Here is a 14,245-nt window from a genome sequence, read left to right as displayed (position 1 = left end):
CGCCTCCCAGGTTCACGCCATTCTCCTGCCTCAGCTGGGACTACGGGCGCCTGCCACCGCCACCGCACTCGGATAATTTTTTTTGTATTTTTAGTAGAGACGGGGTTTCACCATGTTAGCCAGGATGGTCTCAATCTCCTGACCTTGTGATCCGCCCACTTCAGCCTCCCAAAGTGCTGGGATTTACGTGAAATATTTAAAACACAGCACAGGGGTCACAAATGTGGTATGCTCTTAAATGTTAATTATAATTAGTACTACGTCATTGTTTACATAAGACAGTGGTAGAGAATATTAGCTGGTAGACAACATAAAGTTATCCTATATGTGTTTGAATGAACATTTAAAAGAAACAAAAACAGAAAAACATTCAGCACACTAAAATCACAGCTTCCTACCAACCAAAGATGTACCTTGTTGAAGGCCAGAACAGTGGAGTAGTTAAGCGTGCAGACTCGAGTCAGACTGTCCAAGTTTGCATCCCAGCTCTACTACTTATGGCATTATCTGGTTCAGATTAGTTAATCTCTGTGCCTCAATTTCCTCATCTGTAAAACAAAAATAATAATAGTAGCTAGCTTACGTACTTCTGAGGATATATGGAAAGTGCTTATGTAGTGAGGACTACATAATGTGTGTAGCAGCACTACCACTCCAGAGATCCTCAGATTTAAACAGATTGATAAAGATTAATGTGACAGATAAAAGGAGAGACAGCAACATTCCAATGAAGTATGCCACCAACAAAATGAGTAGAAAGAGTCAGCTACAGATTCTTACCCAGCTTTACCACTTCTAGCAGTGCAACCTATGGCTCCAATATACTGTCTCAGCTATACTGTAAGGAAAATAATACCTAACCTTTGGAGTTATGGTGAGAATTAAATACTATATATAAAGCACCAGCACACTGTCTGGCATACAAAAGGTGCTCAATAAACAATTTATTACTATTATTTTTCTCCTCTCCACTTTGGCCATTATTGGCACAAAAATTTCCAAGAATTAGTTTAATAACTGTAAAGCACTGCCTTGTGCCCAGCTGAAAACAGATTTTACAGAACTTCATTGTTTTTTAAAGAGCTGGTCATCTCAAAGTCAGATGAAAAAAGTGAGTAAATCTGAAAAGTAATGCCCTTTTTCATGTCACAGGCTGTTTGATGAAAACATGGGGAAAGAAGGCTTGGAAAAGGTCTTGGAAGAACCTTGGAAGGGCCCTGAGAAATTTGTTTATTTCTCTCTTTAACTCGCTGGATTATGATTTCTTTGATGGGCTGGGCCTTCTATCTTTGATTCCCCAGAAGTGTGACCAGCAAGGGATACTGCCAAAATGTTTGCTGAATTAATGAAAAGGTCCTAAACCTTAACAGACATTTAATGTATCCTTTGGAACTCACTCCAAACTGCAGGTCCACAACTCATTTAAACATTTAAGTATAGATGGGGATGTGCAAAGATGGATGGGGATCTTGTCCTGCTGGATTAATCAATTTAGTTTCGAATCCTTTAAAGACTTGGTTTCTCTCTAGTGAACAAAGCACTGATCTCTACTTGTTTGCCTAGTACTTGGATCGCTTTTCATACCACACAATTTGGGAGGCATGTTAGAGCATATGGTGCACTGTTGTTGTTGTTTTAAGATGGAGTTTCGCTCGCTCTCTCTTCAGGCCAAAGTGTGGTGGCATGATCTCGGTTCACTGCAACCTCTGCCTCCCAGGTTCAAGCGATTCTCCTACCTCAGCCTCCTGAGTAGCTGGGATTACAGGCATGCACCACCATGCCCAGCTAATTTTTGTATTTTTAGTAGAGACAGGGTTTCACCATGTCGGCCAGGATGGTCTCGATCTCCTGACCTCGTGATCCACCCGTCTCGGCCTCCCAAAGTGCTGGGATTACAGGCGTGAGCCACCGCACCCGGCCAGGGTGTTTTATTATGATTTTTTGGGCCTTGGTAGAAAACAATCTAAAATGAATTCAGGGCAAGGATCCTCCCTGAGAGCTCTCTTCACTTCCAAAAAGATTGATTTTTAAAATATTACCCACGTCAAACACTTAAAAGCTTATATTTCAAATGTGATACTCATTTATGCTATACATGTTTAACAGTACTTTAAATCATTCAAATGTGAAAAAAAGTTTTTCTGTTGACCTTCTCTTTATACAGCTGTACTGGGCAAGGGAAGACTCCCCAGCATTAATTCTAGTTAAATGATTGTCCAAGAAATCAGAGTCCGAATTTAAGTATAAAAGGCATAGCACTGATGGATAATCCTTAATAAAACATAAATTATCTCGAAATAGCTGTCATAGTGCACCTCATTCTGGAAAGTATAAATTTATCAAAAACAGTGACAAGAAAAAGTTCAAAGTTCAGATTACTATGAAATCCACTCCCATTCATAAAATACCAAAATCTTGAAAATATTTAAGGTAAAATACGTTATTTACCAAAAATAAAAATCCAGACTTCACTTTTTAAGAACACACTTCCCCTCCCATCCTCCACCCCTTCTCTTGGTTTATGTATTTAATACATATGTATTAATAAGACTACTCTAAGTCACTTCCACACCAGATAGAGGTGTACAACAGGAATCTGTTTTTTTTTTTTTTTCAAATAGGAAAAAAAAAAGCTCTTGGAGACAGAGACGTTTTTCCTTAGGCAGTGGAAAGATGGGAAGAGAGGGGACCCCGTGGGGCAGGCAGGCAGGCAGGTCAAAGGCCTCTGGCCTAACAGAAGGCGACGGTAACACCGAGTCATCCCGGACCGGGAAGAGGCCTTGTACCCAGGCTTCCTGACTTCTGCACAGACAAGAGATCGGAGGCAGCTGGAGGAGGAAATAAAATCACATCCCAGACCCGGGATGAGGTCAAACCCCTTCAAACCTTGGGCCCGGAGGCTCACTGCGCGGCGCGTCCTCGGGGCACCCCCAGACCTTCGCGCCCCGCTCATGCCCGTGGAGGCACAGAAACTCCAGGGGCGCAGAGCGGACAAAGACTGCAGGCCGCGGGGCGAGGTGAGGCAGAGGCCCGGGGCGCGGCCGGGCGCGCAGAAGCTGGGGTTCCCGCCGCTGTGCGAGGGCGGGACGGTCTGCAGGGACATGGACTGGGCGGGTGACAGGACGCGGGCCGGCGGGCTGCTCGGGGAGCGGCCGGCTGAGGGCTGTCCACGGGGGCGTTCGGGAGCTTTTGGGCGAGTGGGACCCCCGCCCGGGCCGCCTGGGGTGGCAAGTCGCTGCGGGAGACGGCTGGCTGTGAGGGGTACCGCCCCAGGCCGCACTTGCCTCCCCGCGGTGGCCACCCGAGCCCCCTCGGTGTCTTACTCACCTCCACAGGGCCGCGGCTGCCCTAGCAGCGCCTCTGTTACCTGCAGTTGCAGCACCTCCCGCCCTCGCGCCCTGAAGCGCCGCTACCGAGCCAGCAACCCCGTCCGCCGCGCCTCACACTCCGCCCCCACCCCTAGCAGGCGGCTGCGGAGACTACAGCCGAGCGGCCGCGGAGACTAGAGCCGAGGGGCCGCGGAGCGCCGAGCCGACGCCGCCCGGCCAATCGCGGGTCAACGCCGCTGCGGCGGAGCCAATGAGCGCCGAGCCCTTGCCGGGCGGGAGGGAGCCGGACGGGCTGCGGCAGCGGACTGTCACCTCGCCTTGCCTGCTCCTACTCCTTCCTCCTCTGGCGTTCACTCCCAGGCTTGTCGCAGTGTAGCGTCCCCACCCTCCCAGCGTCTTGTCTCCTAGCAACCAGATCCTAGGAGCCTGATCTTAGGTGACCAACCCTGAGTCCAGAAGACAGGGGCATATATAGGAGATAAAAGAACAGTGATTAAAGAATGGATGAAATTGTTCTTGGTGCAGGTCATTTGGTACACCGCTTAGGTAGAGCGGGAAGATCGCATGATGAGGGACACCAAAAGTATCTTTTAGACCAAGGTCTTTGGGTAAGGACCTGAAGTGTTTTTACCAGGAGGTAGCTCTTTAAAAATGTAAATAGCTCTGGATTACAAATTCGGTTTTCATACATTAATAGGGTGTGTGTGTGTGGGTGTGTGTGTGTGTGTTATTGTAAGGAATACTACTGTTGGGCATCTAGTAAAATGCAAATGGCTCAATATTGTAGGGTAACTGCTACCTGTCAATATTTCTATCTAATTTCCACTTGGTCTATTCTGAGAACCCAAATTAAACATTAGGATTAGAAAGAACAGAAAAGGCCGGGCGCGGTGGCTCAAGCCTGTAATCCCAGCACTTTGGGAGGCCGAGACGGGTGGATCACGAGGTCAGGAGTTCGAGACCATCCTGGCTAACACGGTGAAACCCCGTCTCTACTAAAAATACAAAAAACTAGCCGGGCGAGGTGGCGGGCGCCTGTAGTCCCAGCTACTCAGGAGGCTGAGGCAGGAGAATGGCGTAAACCCAAGAGGCGGAGCTTGCAGTGAGCTGAGATCTGGCCACTGCACTCCAGCCTGGGCGACAGAGCGAGACTCCGTCTCAAAAAAAAAAAAAAAAAAAAAAGAAAGAACAGAAAAAGTAAAGCCTTATCCAAATGAATAATTACTATGAGATCTGATGATTAAGTAGAGATCAAGTGGTTCACTGTACAGAATGTCAGGAGTTTTTTTCCAATTGTGTCATCCTGTGACTTTCTACAGATCTTTTATGATTTTTGTTCCATAAAGACATTAAAGTGGCTGGGTGCGGTGGCTCACACCTGTAATCCCATAATCTCAGCATTTAGGGAGACCAAGACGGGAGGATTGCTTGAGCACAGCCTGGGCAACAAAGTGAGACCCTGTCTCTACAAAAAAAAAAAAAAAAAAAGTTTTTTTTTAAAGTTAACTGGGTGTGGTGACACATGCCTGTGGTCCCAGCTACATAGGAGGCTGAAGTGGGAGGATTGTTTGAGCCCAGGAAGTCAAGGCCACAATGAGCTATGTTTGCACCACTGCACTCCAAGCTGGGCAACAGAGTGAGATCCTGTCAAAATAAATAAATAAATAAATAAAGTTAGGCAAGTGTTGTATCACAAGATATTAGGTTAGGTTAGGTAAATTCTTTTTTTATTTTTTTGAGATGGAGTCTCGCTGTGTTGCCCAGGCTGGAGTGCAGTGGCACCATCTTGGCTCGCTGCAACCTCCACCTCCCAGGTTCAAGGGATTCTCCTACCTCAGCCTCCTGAATAGCAGGGATTACAGGCGCATGCCACCAGGTCCAGCTAATTTTTTGTATTTTTAGTAGAGACGAGGTTTCACCATGTTGGTCTTGAACTCCTGGCCTCAGATGATCCGCCCGCCTTGGCCTCCCAAAGTGCTGGGATTACAGGCGTGAGCCACCACACCTGGCCAGGTAAATTCTTTTTTTTTTTTGAGATGGAGTTTTGGTCTTGTCACCCAGGCTGGAGTGCAATGGCACGATCTCGGCTCACCGCAACCTCCGCCTCCCGGGTTCAAGCGATTCTCCTGCCTCAGCCTCCCGAGTAGCTGGGATTACAGGCATGCGCCACCATGCCCGGCTAATTTTTGTATTTTTAATAGAAACGAGGTTTCACCATGTTAGCCAGGCTGGTCTGGAACTCCTCACCTCAGGTGATCTGCCCTCCTTGGCCTCCCAAGGTGCTGGGATTATAGGTGTGAGCCACCACACCCGGCCCCAGCCAGGTAAATTCTTAAAGAGAATCTACTTGCCCTCTACTTCCCCTCTTTCTTATTTTACATAGGCTGGTACTCAGTTGTGATGGCAGTACTTTTTTTTTTTTTTTTTTTTTGAGACGGAGTCTCGCTCTGTCGCCCGGGCTGGAGTGCAGTGGCCGGATCTTGGCTCACTGCAAGCTCCGCCTCCTGGGTTAACGCCATTCTCCTGCCTCAGCCTCCCCAGTAGCTGGGACTACAGGTGCCCGCTACCTCGCCTGGCTAGTTTTTTTTGTATTTTTTAGTAGAGACGGGGTTTCACCGGGTTAGCAAGGATGGTCTTGATCTCCTGACCTCGTGATCCGCCCGTCTCAGCCTCCCAAAGTGCTGGGATTACAGGCTTGAGCCACCGCGCCCAGCCGGCAGTACTTTACAACCATGAAAATAAGAATAATGCATAAGGGGCTGGGCATAGTAGCTCGCGCTGTAATCCCAGAATTTTGGGAGGTCGAGGAAGGAGGATCACTTGAGGTTAGGAGTTTGAGACCAGCCTGGTGAAACCTCGTGTCTACTAAAAATACAAATATTAGCCAGGCGTGGTGGGGGGCGCCTGTAATACCAGCTACTCCGAGGCTGACGGGGGAATATCGCTTGAACCCGAGAGGCAGAGGTTGCAGTGAGCCAAGATGGTGCCACTGCACTCCAGCCTGGGCCACAGAGCAAGATTCCATCTCAAAACGACAACAAAAAGAATAACACATAAGGGACTGTAGAGCATAATATAGAAGGAACCTGGGCCCTGAATTACCTTCCGAAGCAGAGAGTACCTCTGGTTTGTTATCAGAGAGAAAAATGTTTATCTTAACTACTGTATTTTTTTGTCTCTTTGTTACAGTGGCTTAGTGTGTTCCCTAGAAGAGAAAGTTGGTCCCTGAAAATGGTGTGCTACCTGCCATAACAAAGATCTAAGATACATATGGCATTGGTTAGCAGGTGGAAACATATTGCAGGCCAGAAGGCTAGTGACTGTTCCCAAATGTATTGGGGAAAAATGTCACCCATATTAACTTTGAAGGCAGATCGTCAAGCCCATATATAGCTCTGAGGAAAGTGTCTAGAAAAGGCCAGAATGTGAGTTTGTGTTGGCTACCATTCCTTGCTTTTAGCAAGGTTCAACAAAACGACACTAAGTCAGTTAACCAGTTTGCTAGCCTGGACAACATGGTGAAACCCTGTCGCTACAGAAAATACAAAAATTAACCAGGTGTGGTGGCGTGTGCCTGTAGTCCTGGTTACTCGGGAGGTTGAAGCAGGAGAATCATTTGAGCCTGGGAGGTTGGGGCTACAGTGAGCTGCAATTACACCACTGCAACCTAGCCTGAGTGACAGAGCAAGACCCTGTTTCAACAAACAAACAAACACTAGTTTGTAAACAGAGATTGAAAATAATAAAACTGTACTGGACCCACTCCATTACATCTGCTCTGCTCCTGTTGTTGATCCACTTACTAGTAAGCATCTTAGGATCAAGTTGGATACCTACTGTCTCAAGCTTTCTCGTTATTCCCTTTTCTAGAACAACATACATTTATGAAATGATAGCTAGAAAGGATTCTTGAGAGGCCAACTTCTTCAATTTTTTCCAATTTAAGTCTCAAATACAGAGAAAGTTTAAGTGACTTGTCCGAGGCCAAATGGCCGACTCATTAGGTTCAATGACTTTTGGTCAAGGAAGAATCTTTATTCCCCATTGTACAGATGTTCCTCCTTGAAGCCCTTTATGCAGAATGGGCAATTTCACCTAAGGCTTTCATCCCATTCCCCCTTTTTACCAAGTCTAACCCTTTTGTGTTCAGAAGCTCATCTATTCCTCTATTAGTTTCAGTACAGTCTAAATTGTTTTAAGAAAAAGACCCAAAACACAGTGGCTTAAACACAATAAAAGTTTATTTCTCAAATTACAGAGGTGGGTGGTCCAGGGCTGATACAGCTGCTTTGTCAAACTTGACAGACAACTTGTCTCTCAGTGTCTGAAATGGCTGCAGAATTTTCACTCCTACCTCAATAGGAGAGGCAGGGCAAGGGAAATGCATGCTCCAGTACTTTTCAAAAATCTATTTTTAAAATTGACAAAAATTGTATATATTTATGGCGTACAACATACTGTTCAAAATATGTGTAGTGAAATGACTAAATCAAGCTGATTAACATATGCATTACCTCACATACTTGTGAAAACACTTAAAATCTCTCTTTGCAGTTTTCAAGTACACGTTGTTTGTTTTTGGAGTCAGGGTCTCACTCTGTAGCCAGGCTGGAGTGCAGTGGTGTGACCAGGGGTCACTGCAGCCTTGAACTCCTGGGCTCAAGTGATCCTCCTGCCTCAGCCTTCCTAATAGCTGGGACTACAGGCACTGCATTGTTATTAACTATAGTCTCCATGTTCTACAATAGATGTGTTGAACTTTATTCTTAAAGTTTTGTATGCTGTTACTAATAACTCCCCATTCCCTACACCACCCATCTCCTGGTAACTGCCATTCTACTCTCTGACTTTAACTTTTTAGATTCCACATACGAGATCATGTGATATTTGTCTTTCTGTGCCTGGTTTATTTCATTTAACATAATATCCTTCAGGTTCATTCATGTAGCCAAAAATGACAAGATTTCCTTCTTTTTTGAAGGCTGAATAGTATTCCCTTATGTATATATATCACATTTGCTTAATCCATTCACCAGTTGATGGACACTTAGATTGATTCCTTATCTTGGCTATTGCGAATAATCCTGCAATGAACAGAAGAATGCAAACATGTCTTTGACTGCTGATTTCATTTCCCTTGGATTTATACCCAGTAATGGGATTGCTGGATGATAGGGTAGTTCTATTTTTTATATTCTTTAGGAATCTCCATAACTGTTTTCCATGATGGCTGAACTGATTTACATTCCCACTAACAATGTGCAAGACTTCCCTTTTCTCCATACCCTCACCAACACTTATCTTTTGTCTTTTTTATGGCCATTTTAACAGGTGTGAGGTAATGTCTCGTTGTGGCTTTAATTAGCATTTCCTTGATGATTAGTGACGTTCAGCATTTTTTCATATACCTGTTGCATGCCCCAGTACTTTTTAACGACATGATCCCAAAGTCAAATGCATCACTTCCACTTACATCCCATTGGCTAGAACTTAACTACAAATGAGGTGGCTAGAAAATGCAGACTCTGGCCGGGCATGGTGGTTCACACCTGTAATCCTAGCACTTTGGGAGGCTGAGGCGGGTGGATCACCAGAGGTTAGGAGTTCGAGACCAGCCTGACCAACATGGAGAAACCCCGTCTCTAATGGTGGCGCATGCCTGTAATCCCAGCTACTTGGGAAGCTGAGCAGGAGAATCGCTTGAACCTGGGAGGTGGACGTTGCGGTGAGCTGAGATTGCGCCATTGCACTCTAGCCCGGACAACAAGAGCGAAATTCCATCTCAAAAAAAAAAAAAAAAAAAAGAAAGAAAGAAAAGAAAAAGAAAATATAGACTCTGAGCAGCTGTGTAGCTAAATAAAATGTAGGAGAGTTTCACTTTTAAATTATGGGAGTGAATACTGGTGGTCAATTAGCAGTCTCTACATAACAGATTAATTTCAAGGATTATATGCTACCCAGATTGCTATTATTTACTTCATTAGAATACATTTTTGAAACATTTTAAATTACAGTGAAATGTGAAACTAAAAAGGAACCCCATTCATACTAAAAATGTACACACGGATAAATGTTTATGAATAAAAGGCAATAAAAATAAGTTTAAATGCCTTTGAGACTCCAGCTACTACCAAACATTACCAGAGAAGGAGATTTAAAATTAAACATCTTTTTCTCCATGACAAGGCATAGGGTTGTACAAAACAACAAAATGTGGAAAAGTAGGAGGTATCAATAAACATTTTTTGTCTATTTCAAGGTCTGTAAGAAAGTAAAAGGTATGTGTTAGAGGCTATGTTCATGTTCCAAGTGTCTCCAATAGTTATGTTCCAGCATGGAGCTTTTTACTACCAAAAGTAGAGGCCCCTGTTTATAATATTCTCCTAAATTGAGATGCCAAGTGTTGAGACTACAAGTCCTATATGGTGTCATCCCTTATGTGTATATGTGTATGGCAGTTCCATACCTAACACTGCAGAATCTTGACTGTTGACTTTTTTCCCCAAGCCTATCAAGCTTCTACTGATTGCTTACTGTTGAACAATATTTTTCCCCTTTGTCTCTCAGTACCTGTGCTAGAAACAGAGACTTTCCTATTCTTTTTTTTTTTTTTTTTTTTTTTTTGAGATGGAGTCTCGCTCTCTTGCCCAGGCTGGAGTGCAGTGATGCGATCTCGGCTCACTGCAAGCTCCGCCTCCTGGGTTCATGCCATTCTCCTGCCTCAGCCTCCCGAGTAGCTGGGACTAACAGCGCATGCCACCACACCTGGCAAATTTTTTGCATTTTTAGTAGAGACGGGGTTTCACCATGTTAGCCAGGATGGTCTCAATCTCCTGACCTTGTGATCTGCCCTCCTCGGCCTCCCAAAGAGACTTTCCTACTCTTCTGATAGGCTGCTATTCAAGAATATCCCTATTCCTAGACACTGTTGCACCTGATCCTCTTAGCAGGGCTTTAGTCTTTAAGATAGCTCCTGATTGAAAACTGCATCTTGCATTAAAAAGTGCTTACCACTTTTTTTTTTTTTTTTTTTTTTTTGAGATGGAGTCTCACTCTGTGGCCCAGGCTGGAGTGCAGTGGCTGGATCTCAGCTCACTGGAAGCTCCGCCTTCCGGGTTTACGCCATTCTCCTGCCTCAGCCTCCCGAGTAGCTGGGACTACAGGCGCCCGCCACCTCGCCCGGCTGGTTTTTTGTATTTTTTAGTAGAGACGGGGTTTCACCGTGTTAGCCAGGATGGTCTTGATCTCCTGACCTCGTGATCCGCCCGCCTCGGCCTCCCAAAGTGCTGGGATTACAGGCTTGAGCCACCGCGCCCGGCCGTGCTTACCACTTTTAACAAGAGTTTATATTGAACCCTTACTATATGGGAAGTGCTCTAAGTGCACAGTACACAGCATTGCTTACTCCTCTCAACAACTTAATGAAATAGGTATGATTATTATCCCCATTTTACAGATGAAGAAACTGAGATACATGGGTTAAATTCTCTAAGGAAACTATAGGCTGGGCAGGGTGGCTCACACCTGTAATCCCGGCACTTCAGGAGGCTGAGGTGGGTGGACTGCTTGAGCTCAGGAGTTTGAGACCAGCCTGGCAACATGGCAAAACCCTATCTCTACAAAAAATACAAAAAAAATTAGCCAGATGTGGTGTGTGTCTGTAGTCCCAGCTACTTGGGAGGTGGGAGGAAGGCTTGAGCTCAGGAGGCAGAGGTTGCAGTGAACCACTGCATTCCAGCCTAGATGACACAGCCAGATCCCGTCTCAATTTAAGAAAAGAAAAAAAAAACTAGAAAGTGACAGAACTGGAATTCAAACAGGGGTCTCACCCCAAATGTAACAATGTGGTAAGAAGTGAAATGTTCCGCCCTGGAAAATACTGTTAGAAAACGGAAAAAAAAAGACTCCTTAATTTGGTGTTCACAATAACCTTTATTAGTTTACCAGTCATCTTACTTAATCTTCTCATTTTCCAGTCCCAGAAATATATGAAAAATTTTGATCCATTTTGAACTTAATGAATATTAACAAGTTTTAAATGGAAAATGTGTTTACCATTCATATTAAGAAACCCATTTTCATTGTTTTAAAAGTTTGTATATTTTCACATACAAATGGAAAAACATATTTAATCATTAAGACAATGGTTAAAGAGTGGGCTTTTCCAATTAATCAGTTTAGTTGCCATGTATCATACATGAATGACCAATTTTCAAAGAATTTCAAATAAGAGTACCATAGACTACAAAAAATACATAAAACTACACTATTATAAATCTACCAGCTTTTGTCGGAAGACACTTAGGAATCTTCCTAAGTTTTAAAGCAGCAGTTTCCAAATGCCCATCTCAATTTAAGGCCCTATGAGGATCTGTGGCAAAATGAGAAAAATAAGATGAAATATACAGACTTGTTGAAATATACATGCTTGTTATTAAGTTTGCTAACATTTTTCTTCCTGAAATTGTGGCTTTTCTATTTTCTAATGTCCTCCATTCCTTGCTCATATCCCATTAAGACATATTTCCCAGTTAATTTCAAACTGTGGATTAATTTGTATAAAGTAAATATTCTTAATAGTTAAAAAACCAAACATCCCAAAGAAACAAAGCCACTAGGTATTATTGATTTCCTTTGTAATAACTGGCTATTAGAGTCTGGAATCTGGAGGAACTTCTACTTCTGGTGTGGTGGGCTACATGGGAAACTTTCTTGGTGAACAAGGAAGACCCTGGCTGGGACACATTAAAGCACTGCTGGACTCATAGAAGTGGGGAGAGGGGACCCCAAATCAATCAAAACCAGTGATCTGGGAAACTGCAGGGAGAAGAAAAGGGGTATGGGTGCCCTGAGGGTGGATGCCTATAATGGCCTAGCTGTCAGGACATTGAGCATTGGGCCACTAAGTAGAGTGGGCAAAAGCTGTTCATGTTTCCCATCCTTACAACCTTCAAGGGAGGACTGTAGTGGTTCCAGAATGGTGGTACTCCCACACTGCCAGCAGAGGCAGAAGCAAGTCCTCTGTGGAGTTAATCCTAGACAGGTGTGCTCCAGTAGCCAGTACACCTTTCAAAATACACTAATTATGGATAACCCAATGTTTCTCAGAATTTGCTTAGGGCCTTGCCCAATGACCTCCCCAGAAAAGGCTCCTGTAAATTCTCAGAGGAACTGAAGCCAGTCTTATGACCTCGTGCCTCTTTTCAGGTTATCATCACCTAGCACACCTCACCAAATAGTGGTAATATTGCCTTTTCTGTATACAGCTAGGTTTCTGCATGTTACCCTTTTTAATATTTGATAAAATAATTTCCTTAAAAATTATATCAAGTAAGAATACAAAGGTTCAATATCAGAAAACTCAATGTCATCTACCACGTTACTAAAAGTGAGAAACTAAAAAGCATCTAGACAAATGAATATTTCTTTTATATTTTATTTTTTTTTGAGACAGGGTCTTGTTCTGTCATCCAGGCTGAAGTGCAGTGGCACAATCATGGCTCACTGCACCCTCAACTTCCTGGGCTCAAGCAATCCTCCCTTCAGCCTTCCAAGTAGCTGGGACTACGGGCACGTGCCACACAGGCATGTGCCACCATGCCTGGTTAATTTTACTTTTTGTAGAGATGGGGTTTCACCATATTGCCCCGGTGGGTCTAGAACTCCTGAGCTGAAATTATCTGCCTGCCTTGGCCTCCCAAAGTTCTGGGATTACACGTGTGAGCCACTGCACCTGGCCCCACTAATGCAGATTTAAATTAGCTATAAAAGAGAAAAGCTTTCGGCCGGGCATGGTGACTCATGCTTGTAATCCCAGCACTTGGGGAGGCCGAAGTGGGTGGATCACAAGGTCAGGAGATTGAGACCATCCTGGCTAATACAGTGAAACTCCGTCTCTACTCCCAGCTACTCAGGAGGCTGAGGCAGGAGAATGGCGTGAACCCGGGAGGCAGAGCTTGTGGTGAACTGAGATTGCGCCACTGCACTCCACTGGGCGACAGTACGAGACTCATCTCAAAAAAAAAAAAAAAAAAAAAAAAAAAAAAGAGAGAGAGAGAAAAAGAGAACAAAACAGAGAGAAAAAAGAGAAAAGCTTTCGATAAAGACTAGCATAAAACTCACAGCAAACATCATGAGTTAATAGAGCAACTTTAGAATCTAAAGCAGAAATAAGATGAAAAATGCCTGCTACCGCAGTTAATGTTAAATATAGACTGACAACTTGGCCAAATCAACAAAAGAGAAGTATAAGGACTGTGAGGGAAAGACATGCCAGGCGCAATGGCTCACATCTGTAATCTCAGCACTTTGGGAGGCTGAGACAGGAAGATCACTTGAAGTCAGGAGTTCAAGGCCAGCCTGGCCAACATGGTGAAACCCCATCTCTACTAAAAAACTTAGCCAGACATGGTGGCACTCGCCTATAGTCCCAGCTACTTGGGAGGCTGAAACAGGAGAATCGCTTGAACTCATGAGGCAGAGATTGCAGGGACCCGAGATCACGCCACTGCACCCCAGCCTGGGAGACAGAGCAAGATTCTATCTCAAAAAAATAAAAAAGGGCCGGGCGCGGTGGCTCACGCCTGTAATCCCAGCACTTTGGGAGACCGAGGCGGGCGGATCACGAGGTCAGGAGATCAAGACCATTCTGGCTAACACAGTGAAACCCCGTCTCTACTAAAAATACAAAAAATTAGCTGGGCGTGGCGGCAGGCACCTGTAGTCCCAGCTACTTGGGAGGCTGAGGCAGGAGAATGGCATGAACCCAGGAGGCAGAGCTTGCAGTGAGCCGAGATCTCGCCACTGCACTCCAGCCTGGGCGACTGAGAGAGATTCCATCTCAAAAATAAAAAATAACGTAACATAACATAACATAACATAACATAACATAACATAACATAACATAACATAACATA

General features: G+C 44.5%; 1 protein-coding gene across 3 annotated transcripts in view; it reads right to left on the bottom strand.

The window, feature by feature from the left end:
- Positions 1-3,482, bottom strand: part of KIAA1841 (KIAA1841 ortholog) — a 60,260-nt gene extending 56,778 nt beyond the window's left edge. For 2 of the 3 annotated variants that reach the window (XR_002734950.2, XM_023228295.2), the window contains exons 1-2: positions 3,328-3,482; positions 414-548 (exon numbers count right to left, since the gene is read on the bottom strand). The gene's annotated coding sequence lies outside the window, so the exon portion shown is untranslated. The remainder of the gene's footprint in view (positions 1-413; positions 549-3,327) is intronic. The other variant, XM_026446632.2, reaches the window with a different exon arrangement.
- Positions 3,483-14,245: the final 10,763 nt, after the last annotated feature.

This window comes from Piliocolobus tephrosceles, chromosome 15, assembly GCF_002776525.5.
Source record: "Piliocolobus tephrosceles isolate RC106 chromosome 15, ASM277652v3, whole genome shotgun sequence".
Classification (NCBI taxonomy): domain Eukaryota; kingdom Metazoa; phylum Chordata; class Mammalia; order Primates; family Cercopithecidae; genus Piliocolobus; species Piliocolobus tephrosceles.
Note: the sequence above shows the minus strand (reverse complement) of the source record. Positions and strands in the feature narration are given on the sequence as shown.